This window comes from Syngnathoides biaculeatus, chromosome 6 (genome assembly GCF_019802595.1).
Source record: "Syngnathoides biaculeatus isolate LvHL_M chromosome 6, ASM1980259v1, whole genome shotgun sequence".
Classification (NCBI taxonomy): Eukaryota; Metazoa; Chordata; class Actinopteri; order Syngnathiformes; family Syngnathidae; genus Syngnathoides; species Syngnathoides biaculeatus.
The window spans coordinates 30,681,226-30,696,443 of record NC_084645.1 but is presented as its reverse complement, the minus strand read 5'-3'; the positions used below and the strand labels follow the sequence as shown (position 1 = coordinate 30,696,443).

Genomic DNA, 15,218 nt, shown 5'->3' with positions numbered 1-15,218 from the left:
AGTCGCCTTGGTCCTTCTGAAAATGTGTTTAAATGATCTGTGTATGAGTTTCACTTTTGAATTGAATTACTGAAAAAAAGAGCTTTTCTGGAATGCTGTGATATATTGAAATACACCAATGTTTGAGCAGTTAAATTATTCAATTCTTGTTGTTTGAGTGTAATAACCCTGACCCTATGTTTTGGAAGGAAATAAAACGAGATGCGTGCTTTTTTTATGTGCTGGACAATCTCCTTCTATAAATTTAATCTTCATACCGATTCAACGCTGTCATCATACAGATGGACATAAGGTTGTATTTACACATTAATTCTAAGATAGAAAAAATATTTGAATATTTCATGGAGCTAAATGGGCGTTGCGAGGGTTGAAGGTGGTGGTGGGCTCGGGAATGGATTGTCAATCAAAAGGCGAGCTGCAGTGATAAAGGCTCATTTCTTCCTTAATGAATGCAAATTGGCACATCTGCTACGGTGGGCTACATGTCCGTACTCTTCAATTAGTATGATTGATCAATTATCCTAGCGTTGGTGGCTCAGCGGAAATGGAGACTGTTGAGGAAGGTGCGCATGCAGTAAAGAACGTTGAAAGGGCCACAGGGAATGAAAAACCTTGAGCAAGAATCACATTAACAAAAAAAGAAGAATGGAACACTAAAATGAAAAAAAACTCAATCAGCTCTTTTTAGATGTACTTCAGTATCAGAATCAGCTTTTTTGGCCAAGTGTGTAAAAACACACAAGGAATTTTTCTCTGGGATTTCTTGTGACTTAGCAATGTGTTTTGCTTACATATTGAAATCGAGTATTCTAATGGACAGTGATGGAGTTTTAAGGTTTGTTTACACTCTGCTGTTTTGAAATCAGTGTCTAAAAATGTTTTGTACAGCGCTGATATGTTCATTCCTTTCTGAACATTGAATGACGCATTTGTGACACGGAAAGATCCCACTTTTGAGGTTATGAACCGCATGCAATAATGTGGTTTGCAGAGTGGCGTAGCACACCACTTTACACGGAGGGCTGTCACTATTATTGTTATTATAAAGTTATTATTATTGTTATTTTACAATTGCAGAGGTGTTTTTTGCAAGTGCTGTGAACCCTGAGATTTATGTAACAATGTGGTTGTACTATTGATTTTTATTTATTTATTTTTTTTGTCAGTGGCATCTATAAGTTTAAACTTACAACAAATCTTGTTCCAACGTAATGGTTAAAACAAGGCCGTTGCCTATAATGCTCTAGGGTTTGGGCATGCGCAGATTCCTCCCGCTTGTAGAAGAAGAAGAAGATGAAGCTACCTCCAGCCTAAAAGATGATGGCGCTTGTCACAGTAGACTTCTCGGAGGAAGTTTTTCACCGGGAAAAAAAAGCATTGCTTGTTTCGGTAACTCGAGATGAAAATGACATTGACAGAGAGACTGAAATTATCTATGACAGAGTTTTTGAGTCTCTTCAACTCAGATACTGAAGACAATGAATTCAAGTGGTTTCAGTGAACAGGAGATTGAATAAAAACTCTGACTTTTCTGTTATGTTTGAGCCATCTTACTGCCGTGTTACAGTCTCTGTTTGGAAATAGGCTATTTAAAACTAAATATTTACACCTTGCTGACCTTGACTGGCAACCATTCCAAGGCTTTCACCCCAAGTTAGCAAGGATAGAAAATAAAAAAATAGATGGACGGAGGGGTGAGACCGAAACAACAAGGTTTTGGTGCCCACGGCTGCCGTGCTAGCCACCATTTTACCATCGGTGGTGTACATTTTGATGAATTTCAAATGAGACTGAAATGTACGTTATATTTTACTTTATAGCTAAAATGTCAGGGGTCATCTCTCCCTACATATGCATTTTTCCTCTTTATTCTTTCCTAAAGAGCTCACTGCCACAATGATAGTGAGCCTTTTTAAGCAAAATCAAATATCATTGCTATTGACATAGGCTTATTGCCTTGATGTTGATTTTGTAGGGTTTTGCAATATATGTGACATGTTTCACCTGCACATTTTTAATATTCTTTTCGGCTCCTGTGATTTAATGGAATGATATTAAAGGGACATATTTTGGAGTCTTATAGTATATTCTTGGGTATAAAAAATAGAGAGGATAACAGATTGCACTGATGTATGTACATACTTTGTCAATAATAAAAATTATAGATTTTTGTCATTTTTAAAGATCAAAAATACAAAGCTGAAACAACAGTCCACAGGATTACGTTGGATTGAAATATTTGTTCATTTTACATCACTCAGAAGCTTTATAAATAACATGAGTTTAATCCTGTCTCTGTCCATTCCCAATCATCTGTTAGCATTAGGCTAGTGGACTTAAAGGCAAAAATATGTGGTTATTTTCCATTTACAATGGGTTATAGTTAGTTTGACATAAACGTAAAAGTGTCATTTTACAGCTTGAAGCTTCTTTAATGAAGATTTGTGGTGGGAAGTTGTGTTCACTGCCATCATACAAAGTACAATGCTCGTATTTACATTTTTGCTTGCAAATTAAAGCAGAAAATTATTTGTATGATATTCGTGTTTCAAAAAGCCAGTCCCTCGTATTTCAAATCACCATTGTAATGGCGAAGGTAAATTAACCAAATGTATTTTTTCGGAACTGTGGATCATACTAGTGAGCCCTTTTTATTAATCAGTACCCATGAAGTACCGGTAGATTTAATTTTCAAATAGGTTGGTGAACCATGTCTTAACATGTCTCTTGGCTTTGCTCATGGTTCTGTCGCAAGCTAAGTGTATGTGTGTGCCCCCCCAAAATGTACCTTTTAATAGGACAAAGACTCCTTTCCCTCTGGGCTTTTAGTGAAAAAAAAAAAAAAAAAAAAGATTCATCAGTCTCCCGTGTACTTATCTGAAGGCAATGAGACAGTCATTGGATTGTAAGCAGTCTGTGAAAGGAGCAAATGCATCTCGTACTTGTAATTGCTAAGTTACTGTATCCTGGTCCTGTGCTCTGCACATTTCTTTGTGCACATTTTCTTTCATTTTTATTATGTCTTCCTGCTCTAGCATGATGCTTGTGTTACCTGGTTACTGCCAAGAGGGCACACATCATGCTTCATTGACGTCATCGCCTCTTTTCTTCCATCAACTTTGTTACATTTCTCATTTCGCGTTGACAGTGTCTTTGGAGAGCACAGAATGAATGGAAGCACAAGTCCAAGTGCCCCCCACCCTCAAACATTAGTTAGCTGTGACGCGCAGGCTTAGTGTAGGATCTATGTAGTCTTCAAATATGAAGCTCTTATCTCCCTGCAAAGAATAAGAGGTACAAGTTCTAATTATTTTCCCCTGATCCGAGGATGTGGTATTTACAGTAGAAAGCGTAATTTATATAAATGTAAATAAATGTGTGTACAATGCACACCCACAAAATCAACCAAAAAATGTGAACCATCGGTTTGCAGCTGTCCATATGCTCATAAAATGAAGTATTATCAATATAGCATTAGAGAGAGCCTATGACAGAGCACCAAGAGAGGAACTGTGGTACTGCATGTGCAAGTCTGGTGTGGTGGAGAAATATGTTAGAATAGTACAGGACATTTACCAGGGCAGCAGAACAACGGTGAGAAGTGCCGTAGGTGTGTCAGAAGAATTTAAGGGTGAGGAGGGACTGCATCAGGGATACACATTGAGCCCCTTCCTGTTTGCAGTAGGAATGGATATGCTGACAGATGACGTTAGACTGGAATCCCCTTGGACTATGATCTTCGCAGATGATATTGTGATATGCAGTGAAACCAGGGAGCAGGTGGAGGAACAATTAGAAAGATGGAGACATGCACTGGAAAGGAGAGGAATGAAGATTGGCCGAAGTAAAACAGAATATATGTGCATGAATGTGAGGGGCGGAGGAGGAAGAGTGAAGCTCCAGGGAGAAGAGATAGAGTGTGGACGACTTCAAATACTTGGGGTCAACAATACAGAGCAATGGTGAGTGTGGTAAGGAAGTGAAGAAACGGGTCCAAGGAGGATCGAAATGTTGGCCAAAGGTGTCTGGTGTTCTATGTGACAGAAGAGTCTCCGCTAAGATGATGGGCAAAGTTTATAAAACAGTGGTGAGGCCGGCCGTGATGTACGATTAGAGACGGTGGCTCTGAACAAACAACAGGAACCAGAACTGGAGGTAGCAGAAATGAAGTTGCTGAGGTTTTCGCTTGGAGTGAACACATTGGATAGGATTAGAAACGAGCTCATTAGAGGGACAGCCAAAGTTGTATGTTTTGGAGACAAGGTTCGAGAGAGCCCAGGTCCTCAGAACTCTCATCATCAGTCAACTGTGATTCTTTCCAGCCCCAGCATGACCCTGAATAGGATAAGGTCTTTTTGACAATGGATGGATATCTGTGGTTCAGCCATGTTTACAGAGCTGAGACACAGGGCATGTACTGTGTTGCTTGCAGCCCGTGAACTACAATAGGACTGTGGGGTTTTGAACGTAACTGGGACCAGTGTGTATTAGATGATGACAATTGCGTAATGTCTCCTGTCGTAAACCTGTGTGTTATGAATCACATGAAATAGGTCAAGATCGGGCTGCCCTAATTTGATTGGATCTAGTTGGGCGGTTGCGACGGTAGCGGAGCTGTTAAAAGATCATTAAACCACAAGCCCTGAGTCCACCCTCATGTTCTTCTGTGACCTTCAATGAGGGGCTGAAATAAACAGTGGTGTCTTTTGAGTTATTAACAACTAACTTGCCCTTGTGCACCCCTCCTCCCAGTGTTCCCGGTTTCCAGCCAACCTCCTCCTTGCCCAGGGGTGAGGACAGAGCAAATCCTGGTGGGATGGGCTGGCATCATGCCACCTATCCCCCCTGCAGCAGCCAGGACAAGCTGGAGCCATAAAACTGAGATTTCTCAGGTTGTTGAGGACCCAGATCTGAGGTCAGGTTGTAGATTGTTTCAGAACAGAAGTCCTGCTGCCATTTCCTGACTTCTCTACTGCCCAGCACCAGCTCACCATATTCAGTTAATCAGAACTCCTAATTGTCTTTATGAATATTTTAGAGGCTAGGAGAGATTGGAGTTCAGGGGAGTGGGTATGGTTTCAAGGGGCCTGGCAGCTAGTGAGCCACTTAATGGAGGGAAGATGGAGGAAGATGTTTGAAATTCAAATTACAGGGAGGGAAGAAGAACATTCGTCACATGATTGTTGCAAGATACACAGAGTGCATTCATAGTGCGTTCACAACACAGGGAACCTGCATACACGACACGTGCAGTGGCACTATAATCATTTTTCTTCAATTATGGCATTTTTATGATCGTGAGAAGCCTGGCTATAATACACTGTTTTTTTGTGAATATTGTTTTATTCATTAATTTTGTAAAAAGAAAAAAAAAAAGTTTTTTCCAGGTCCCCTGGACATTTTTCTCTCCCAAACTACACATTTGAGAGGATCAATAAATAGTTGGATCATTAAGCAGTATCACAAATGGAATATGAATTGAAAAAATGACAACAATTCTCATCCCTATTTGTCTACAAGTGTTGCTCCTCTGTTTTCATTTAAAGATCCGTCGCTTAACGAGTTCTAAAACTGCAACTCTCGTTGCTAATCATTTGTACTGTATGTCAATGGTGTTTTCCATTTGATGTCAGTATTAAGCTAGCAGGGCCTTTCTTTATTTTAAATACAAGAAATCCTCTTTGTTTCAGGTAAAAATTAACTGTTACTCATTATAAAGTGGAAATGATTTCACTGCCACCATAGATCAAGTCAATGTCAAGGCAGAAAATTTTAAGTCTGATACTTCATATCTCAAAAGACCAGTGTTATGACTTTTCAAAGTTACCGTAATTTCCGGCCTACAGAGCGCACCTGATTATACGCCTCACCCAGTACATTTGTAAAGGATATATATACCATTTGGTACATAAATAAGCCACAGCTGTGTAAAAGCTGCAAGTGCCCACATTGAAACACTAGGTATTTACAAAGAAAGATGGTACACAAAGTTTTCAGACTTTTAATACCTTAGCTTAGCTTAGCTTAATTTAGCAAAAACATGGTAGCACGAACAGGGCTGTTTAAAAAAAAAAAAAAAAAAAACAGCTGCGGCAGCTACACAGTAGCAACACGGTAGCACAGTACTAACAGGGCCAGTTAAAAAAAAAACATACCTAAATCACTGAGATGTAGCAGTAACACAGCAGCAACACGGTAGTGAGGTGCTAAAGCTAGCGCGGCGCTAACAGGGCCAGTTAAAAAAAACATACCGGTAAAAACCATTAAGACACGGCAGTAACACAGCAGCAACACACTAGCACAGCGCTATCAGGGCCGCTAAAAAAAACATATCGGTAAAAGTCACTTCCTCGGCACATATATTCCACGGGCCTCACTTATCTTTTCACCTCGATTGCCCCGTTGCGGCCGTTAGGGAAAAAAATCCACAAATTAGCCGCATCACCTCATAAACCGCAGGGTTGAAAGCGGGTGAAAAAAAGTCGTGGCTTATAGGCCGGAAATTATGGTACAAACGGTGTGCAATGAAGTAACAAATGCAGTGGGGCAGTACTATGTGGCTACGCGGCACAAGGACTACTTCTGTTTTTCATTTAATACCCATGGCTTGTAGCTGATTTTCATACAGATATTTACCTTTATTGTGACGTTACTGCTGTGTTGGTGTAGATAATTGGTCAACTGGTGTGAAAATTTGGCTTCTGTACCTCCTGTAGGAAGAGAACGCCATTGTAAACCAAGTATGCACCAGCTTTTCCCATTTGGTAGAGTCAGTAATCTTTTTCTCCTGATGACATTGGTTTGTCTTTATTCTCATTTTGTAATTGATTTCCCTCCCGTGTCAGACTAGAAATACGCAGGTCAATGATTATTCTCAGCGGGTTTGGCAGCTAATGGCTTTGTTGCATCCGTCATCATTCACTACGATCTCAGAACAGTGGCAGCCTTTTGCAATCCTCATTCAAATCAATTGGAATTCCAATTGATCAAATCCAGGTACCATAATTTGGTATAGGGACTGAACAAGTCGTGCCAGACAGCAAAAAAAAAGAAAAAAAGTATTGGACTTTCCCCTAAAAATATTAATAATTGCCTACTGTTATAGATTGAAGCATGAATACACCAAAAATCATGATTCTAAAACACTTGGCTCTCTTTTAACTCCTTTTACAACATTACCCTAAAAATAAAGACATGAGAGATGATTACAATTTAAAAAAATAAATAAAAAAAAAACAGGTGGCAAAGACTTTTCTGGAATTTCACCAAAGCAAAATAGCACAGTCAAGAGACACTTTTTCCAGAAAATGTGAATATCATTGAAAGGTTTATGACAGATGGTTTACATATGTGCTTTACAGTTCTAAGGACCAGGGTTCATGGGAACTTTGCTGGACAAATGAACCAAACTAAAGCAATTTAGTGACACTTGGGGAAACCTGTGCAATTGCATTGAATTTCGTCGATTAATCGTGTGACACTCAGTTTAAAAAAAATTATGACCTTCAGGTTTTCACAGTTTTATAATTTTTGGAATTTATAATTTTGTGGGTTATTTTATGAGCAGGAAACACAAATGAAAAAATAAAAATAAATAAAAACTTAAATTCTGAGGCCTAAATCTATAATTTTTGACAGTTAAACTTTTTAATTTTCCATGAGCCTTATTTTTTAGGCAATGATCTGTATATCACTTCCACATACTTCCTTGACACCGATGACAATGACCCCCCCCCCCCTTTGCTGACTTTTCCATGCTCATGTGTGCAAATGTGAATTTAGTGAGGTTTTCAATGAAAACGTGAAAGGTTCCACAAAGTTCCGCAGCCTTGTGTGTCTGCTTTGTGGTCTGTCTAGTAATTCTGTCCACAGGGACAGCAATTGTGTCTCACTGGATTTATAATTTTTGAGTCATTTTTTTGTTGAATGTAATTTAAACTTTTACGCTGAGAACTCTGCCCCTCCCTTTGCCTATCCACTAACAACCGAGACAAGACAGAGCCAAAAGGAAGGATATGACTGCAGCCTCATATCCTGATATCAGTCGACTCAGTCATGCGTAAGGACCACGAGATTGAACGAGATATGTCTGGAAATTTTTGTTGTTGTTGTTGTTGTTGTGTAATAGCCAAAATAATTTAAGATCGGCCTTGACGCCGTGGCCCGAAGACCCAACCCCGCTTACAAAAAAAAAAAAAAAAAGCCGAAAAGGCATTTATTCCCCTAAAGTGAGGACAACACCCCCGCAAGGGGAATTTGGAACACTGTTCTAGTGAAAGTCTCTTAAGGTGTTATATAAGCATGGCAATGTTCCTTGGCAAGATAAAAGTCTCCTCTATCAGTTGCCTCCCGAGCTGCTGATTTCCGAGTGCCTTTGCATTCAAAGGAGCCCTTTGATAAGCCCATTAGACGGAACCACCCGGATACAATGGTGATGTCATGAGGATTAGCATGCTACCTTTGCGAGTCCCAGTACCGGGGACCAATCCACACACAATCCACAGTTTGCATTTCCGAGTTAAAGACAATGGAACATCAGCCAGTGTCTTTTAAGAACATGTTTAAAACGCACAAACGCAGACACACACTAAAACTACAAATGTAGTTAGTAGAGTAGACTTCCACCAATGTGGAAGTATTGTGGTCTGTATATCAGCACAAAAGACTCTTGGTAGACACAGAGGTCCCGCAATTTAAGAGTTTAATTTGTAAAGTGACCGAGCTGTAACTCATCTAATCACTTTCCAAGATGCTTATCCTCACAAGGATTCCAGGTGGTGTGACGCAGCCTATCCGAGCTAACTCAGTGTAACAGTTTTCTTGGATGTCAAACTGCTTTTCCATCGAAAAGAATTGGAAATCCCATTCCAAGCAAAACACGTTTCTTTTTTTAAAAAGGAAAAACTAAAAGTGTATTGTAAAATGTCGTAATTGACCCATTCGTGGGCAGCGTCCGATTTTTGGGACATCATGATTTTCACGCATTATATCCTTCTGCATATTCTGCAAAACCTGCACAATATTTAAGTGTTTTAATCTGAAGCCATAATTTGGTATCAGGAGAGGATAACTAATCGGTCAAAGTTAACAGTTAGATTTTTGGGACAAGATTCTAAATTAGTAAAGGGATCATACAATTGAACCATAAACGAAAAAGAAGTGTTACTTCCTGGATTGTGGCCTGTTAGGAGACTTTTTTTCTCAATAAGGCAAAAAAATTGCCATCCTGCCCATGGATGGGTTAAATTTAATAAACAAGAATTTCACCAAAATTGTTTTAAATGGGACAGTTCTAGTTGTATTGGATGGATGTTTTTAAGTGGGATGGTCTTTAGCATGACGTCAGAAGCAGAGGAACTAGCATCTCCTTGCAAGTGTTCTCATTTTGTATTTTACGTTTCACTGTTTCTTCCTTAAACAGCCTTACAATCCCATTTCCCTGCCACCTTTACCTCAAGATCAGTCTCACCTCAAATTTTGGCTCACAGGATAAAGCAAACAAAAAAAAAAAATTGACTGAGCGCCCGTAACTCGAACACCTCAGAAGTTAAAGAGCTCCATCATCAAGGTACCTTTGTAAATGTGTTCACATGTGGTGGGGATGTTTTTTGTTCATGGCCATGCGTTCAGTTCATTCCCAGCACTGTAACATAAATAAGTTAAAGTGATAAAAGCTCTCTTGTCATACGGGAATGGAGAGCATCCGAGAGAAATGCTCTTAAAGTACATCTCTCAAATAGCATATATGGCAAATATACTGTAGGCCCTAAAGGTATGTCAGACAGTTACTTATTTTCATGTATTATTTTGCACTTTGCAGCATGGTGAAAAACTGGTTAGCACATCTGCCCCACAGTTCTGAGGGTTGGCGGTCAAATCAAGACCCTGCCTGTGTGGACTTTGGATGTTCTCCCTTTGCCTGCATGGGATTTCTTTAGGTACTCTGGTCCCAAAAACACGAGCGGTAGATTGAGTGAAGACTGTAAATTGCCCGTAGCTGTGAACTCAAGTGCGAATGGTTGTGTGTTTATATTCCCTGCAATTGGCTGGCGTTCTGGCAGGTGTTCAGTGGAGTGACACCTGTTTGGCCATGTGCTGGGGTAAGTGATCCATTTACTGGGAACTGTGGGCGATCACTCCAGGACATGCTGAACATGCCAAGTCATTCAGCAAAGATTTACCCCCGCCCAATACTTAACCCACTACCTTCAGTCACAGACCTGTCTATGAATGCCTCAGTGGAGTTGACTGGAACTTTTTCATTTATGAACAAACGCACAGCAGCTGTCTTGCATTCGCAGTACCTTGTATTATGGCTTTATATAGCCTTTTAAAAGATATGTATTACCTTGATTTATCTTGAATGTCATTGCACAACTGCATGTCCTTGTACTGCATCTTGTTCCTCTGCTTCCAAGCCCTCCCTACAAGGCTCAGGCCTGTGGGTGTGTGCAGAATGGTGTTGTGAAGATGAGCCCAGACCAGCACAACCGAGATATTCCCATAATGAGTAGGATGGAGTTTTAAATGTGCAGGCTCGCATCAGAGTTTTTGGCAGCCGGGCGAAGAAAGTGCATAGAGGAAGGCCAGAAAAACACGCAGGCCTTTAAAAGGAAGGCTGACTATAAAGAGCGATTGTGTGGTAAACAGGAAACGAAGCACCAAGGCGTTTTCTTGGAACCAGAGGAATGTCACCGCTTTGTACCACACCGGTCTTATTGCTTGTGTGGTTCAGTGAGACCCAGTCATTATGCGGGCCAGTTGTCTCTTGTTCTCATTGTGGCCATGCTAGTAGGGAAGGACTGGGTGGGATTGGGTAACATCCCACTGTAACCCATCCATTCTATCAACAGAATGTCTCGAGTCCAGTAGACTTCAAACAGATGTTTGGTATAAATGAAGGTTGAACAGAAACAAATGTCGTACCCCCAAAGAAGTTTGTTAGTAGTGGTGAGGATTTTATGATTCATGTTTTTGTCAGGAGTCTAGAAATGTGACGCTAAATGGAATGATGGGGCTTTGGTATCTAGTTCATAGCTCAATTTAAGACCAAAACCTTCAGTAGTTAGTTTGGTTTAGGAGTTTGGAGGTTAGACTTATGGTAGTCAGTCCCAAAAAACTCTTCTAAAGAGTTTGAGATCAAAATTTAGGAGATCATGGTTAGTGTCGCAACAGTGAGTTTTGGTTCAGAGCAAAGTGTCAGTCGATCTGTCAATTTTAGTGCAAAACCTGTAAAAAGTATTAGTTATGAGTCTGATGTTCAGTGCTAGGGTTTGGATTATAAGCAGTAAGGAAATATATTTAATGTTAGAGCAAGGAGTTTCTGTAGTTATTTTGCCAGCTGTCAGTTTTAATACAACACACTCAAAATTTCAGGTTGGGGTTAGACAAGGATTATGGCTATGGTGTTACGGTTCAGGTTGTAGTAGCAAATTTTAATCCAGAACCTTCAAAGGTTACGGATTTGGGGTTTGTGTTTAGGGTTAGCATCATGGGTTCAGAGAGTAATAGTGTTAGTGTCTGTCTCCCAAAAATTTTTTTTTGCCAAAACCTTCAGAAAATAAGATTCTTACGGTTAGGCTGGGGTTTGTGTGGATTGGGTGATGGTTCAGATGATCGCAATCAATTTTATTCTAACCTTCAGTACAAAACGCTACAGTTACAGGGTAGAGTTAGAGTCAGGTTTGGGATTTGTGGAGTAGGGTTCTGGCAGTCATTTTGAGCCATGCCAAAGAAAGAGTTGCAACAGTTCTTCTTTCCGCTTTCAATATTTCACAGGCGTCACATCAAACCAAGTCTCTGCATTTCGGAAAGGCTTCTAAAAAGTGAGGTTTAGGCGATTGGCGTCAAAGTTAGCCACATGGTCTGCACAGTTGTGGACTGCTGTCACATTTCCATCAAGATCTCGCACCAAACTTGCATGCTCTCACCCAAAACAACACTCACTGCTATTCCGCCTTTGTGTCTCTCACATTCACACTTGTTCACACACTCACTGGTTTCACATCATCGTGTTGGCCCATAAAGACAAGAAACCGAGAGTGAGGTCTCATTAGTGTGTGTAGGGGCGGTCTTGCCGTGACCCCGATACGTTGCAGGAGTCGGTGACCTTCCTGTACGCGCATAGAGGCTACATCCTCGCCGCCCCCCTCCAGCAACCCGCATGGTGCGCGCGGTTCGTAGCTTCAGGCCTGCAGCAGCCCGATAGAAGAGCCTTGAGACGCGGCCATAAATCATGTTTTGATGTGCGTCCGCCGCCATATCACAAGCTGTCACATGCTGTCACCCTGCCTTGTTAGCGCTGCTATTCACAGCGGTAATGAGGAGCAGTGCAGAACACTTTTTTTATAAAGTTATTTTTTTCATTTTGACTTTGTCGCGAGAGTGCTGTGCTCATATGAGCAGGACCTGCTAATTAGCAATGTTTAATTAGTTGAGCGCCCATTCAGTGCTTTATTTTTTTTTTAATATTTTTGGCCCTCAGATTTCTACACGTAACTCCTATTCCTAATTCCCCCATCAGTTCATGACTCAGAAAACTCTTAAATTCACGCTTCCATACGTCAAGGCACCGCTGTATTAGTTTAAACCAAAAAATGTACCACAAATTATGATCTCACTTCTTTGTTTCTTACTCATAACAGCACTTGAGAAAAACCTAACTGAGGATCGACATAGCAATGTGAATTTGTGAATAGAAAATCTCTAATAAGTTGGGGCCGCCTTGGTGGCTCAGCTGGAAAGCATCCCGGACCTGCCTATATGAAGTTTGCATGTTCTCCCCGTGACTGTGTGGGTTTTCTCCGGGCACTCCGGTTTCCTCCCACATCCCAAAAACATGCAATATTAATTGGGCACTTTAAATTGCCCCTAGGTGTGATTGTGAGTCTGACTGTTTGACTCAAATATGCCCTGCAATTGACTGTCAACCAGTTCAGGGTGTACCCCGGCTCCTACCTGTTGACAGCTGGGAGAGGCTCCGGCACTCCCCGCGACCCTTGTGAAAAAATGGATGGATGGAAGGATAATAAGTTGGGGTTCATTGTACATAGATATTCACAGTTCAAAACGGATCTTATGGCCCCGTCACACCATGACGTTCTGGTCAGCGTTCTATAGCGTTTGAGGAAACGTTGGTAGTCGCCCATGGTCGCCGGGATAGCTCCAGAGTAGCGTTGTTTCCATGCCAGTGAACGTCAATGATCGCAGGGAATCGGTGGAGAACGACGGTCCAGGAAAAAAAGTTTCGAACATGCACAAAAGTTCTCACCGAGACCAGCGTTCCTCCACATTTAATTTTAAAAGCTGCAGAACGTTCAAGAACATCCGTGGAACGTTTTACTTAGGTTCGTCGAGTGTTGAACGCGTTTGCCTATCGTTAGTCAGTTGTAACTCTGGCTTTACTTGGTTGTTACTTAATCGTTTGCTTTGCAGTGAACGACTCACTGGCAACCTGTCAACGCCCACTGAACAATCCCCTAGCGCACACAGCGTGTAACCAAAGTGAAACGAATGTCGTTTGGTGTCCATTGAGCATCATTCGAGCGTTTCCCGAACCGATGCTTTGTAAAAGCAAGGTCCATTTAATATTAAGCTACAGTAGAGAGCACCTACTATGGAAGATCCAGAAAGCAGCAGTTCGTTTTCGCGGAAAAACAGCCCGGTCCAGGATCCTGCAATCCTTTCTCTGCTTCTTTTGTCTCTTTGTCGAACCGTCCTCATTGGGGTTTGCAAGGTGTTTAGGGTCCCTAGGGGGTGTCACATGGTGCGTGACTTCGCGGACGTGCTCTTCGTCCTGCTGTTGTTTTTTCTCAAAACACATTGCTCGTGATGAAAGAGGCTGAGTTTTCTTACTAGCAGCGCTAGTTGCTGGAGTCCGCACCCTAACTTTTTTTCTTCTCTGCGGCATGACGCTCACTGTTCTAACTCACGACAACAACTGAAGTGACTATGAACTTTTCAACGTTTTATTGCTGGTTCCACTGTAAAAATTACACACCAGCAAAACGCTTTTCTGTCGTGATTCACCCATTTGTCACACGCTCAACACACTCGTCTTACGTTGACAAATTGCTCGTCGCGCCCCAATGACGCGTTTGCACATGCTAATGGTTTTTAGGGGTATCTTATTTGGTTGCTGTTACACGCTTTTCGTGCGTTAAACACGCTTTTCGTGCGTTAGACATACTTTAAGTCATGCGTTAGACACACCTTAATAACACGCCACATGTGTCATCCGCGTTTGAGAACGCTGAAAAATAGAACGATTGATATGTTCTGAGGATGTTGACCAGAACGTCATGGTGTGACAGAGCCTTTAGGTAGATCCTTTTGCCATTGAACCTCCTTGGGACGTTTCTTCAGGTTAATTGATGTCCACCTGAGATTGGACATGATTTGGGAAGACACACAGTTGTCCGCATAAGTCCCCACAGTTGACAGTCTACAGTATGTCAGCACAAACCAAGAATGAAGTCAAATGAATTCTCTTTAAACCTCTGAGACAAGATTGTCAGGATTCTGAAACTGAAGTGTTTGAGTCGGCTGGGAGTGGAAAGTGTTCTGTACAGTCTCCATGTGTCATTTAAAATACGCAACTGTTGCAGTGGTCAATTTTCAAGATAAAAGACACTGATAGGGAAATTGCCATACAACAAAAACTATATAAAATGGTTATTCTTTTTCTGTGGCCCGGTAAGAAGTGCCTCACGACCCGGTATCGGTCCACGGACCGGTGGTTGGGGACCACTGAGTCAGAGGACAGAAACGAATGCAATACATTTCGGAATAAAACTGTAGCAACAACATGTTTAAAAATCAAAGCACCGTTGCTACTTTACAGATGCACTGACTGTACAGAATATTACTCCCAGAGATTAACGTCCCACCGTGGCGAGTTAAATAGTGGGAAAACCACTCTACTGTGATCCTCTTAAGCACAGAGGGTTTGGGCTTGTGATAAGTGAAATATAATAAAAATGCTTATCCTGCAGTCAGAGAGAAGAAAAGGAAACAAGAGTGGGTCCAAGGAAGAAGGGCAGGAGCAAAAGGAAAATATTATTTTGGTTTATTTGAAAACCTACAGAGTTAAGGTTCAAGATTTGATATCAATTCATCACAAACTTTAAAACATGGCACTACATGATATTTCAGTATGGAATATTTGTCTTACATTTTTGTAATCTTCTTTTTTGCGCTTGTATTTTTTAAATGAAAAG

At 41.1% G+C, this 15,218-nt stretch overlaps 1 protein-coding gene across 4 annotated transcripts in view; it reads left to right on the top strand.

Annotated features, from left to right (window-relative positions):
* The window catches only part of mef2aa (myocyte enhancer factor 2aa), an 89,201-nt gene that overhangs the window by 49,158 nt on the left and 24,825 nt on the right, over positions 1-15,218 (top strand). The window lies entirely within an intron of this gene.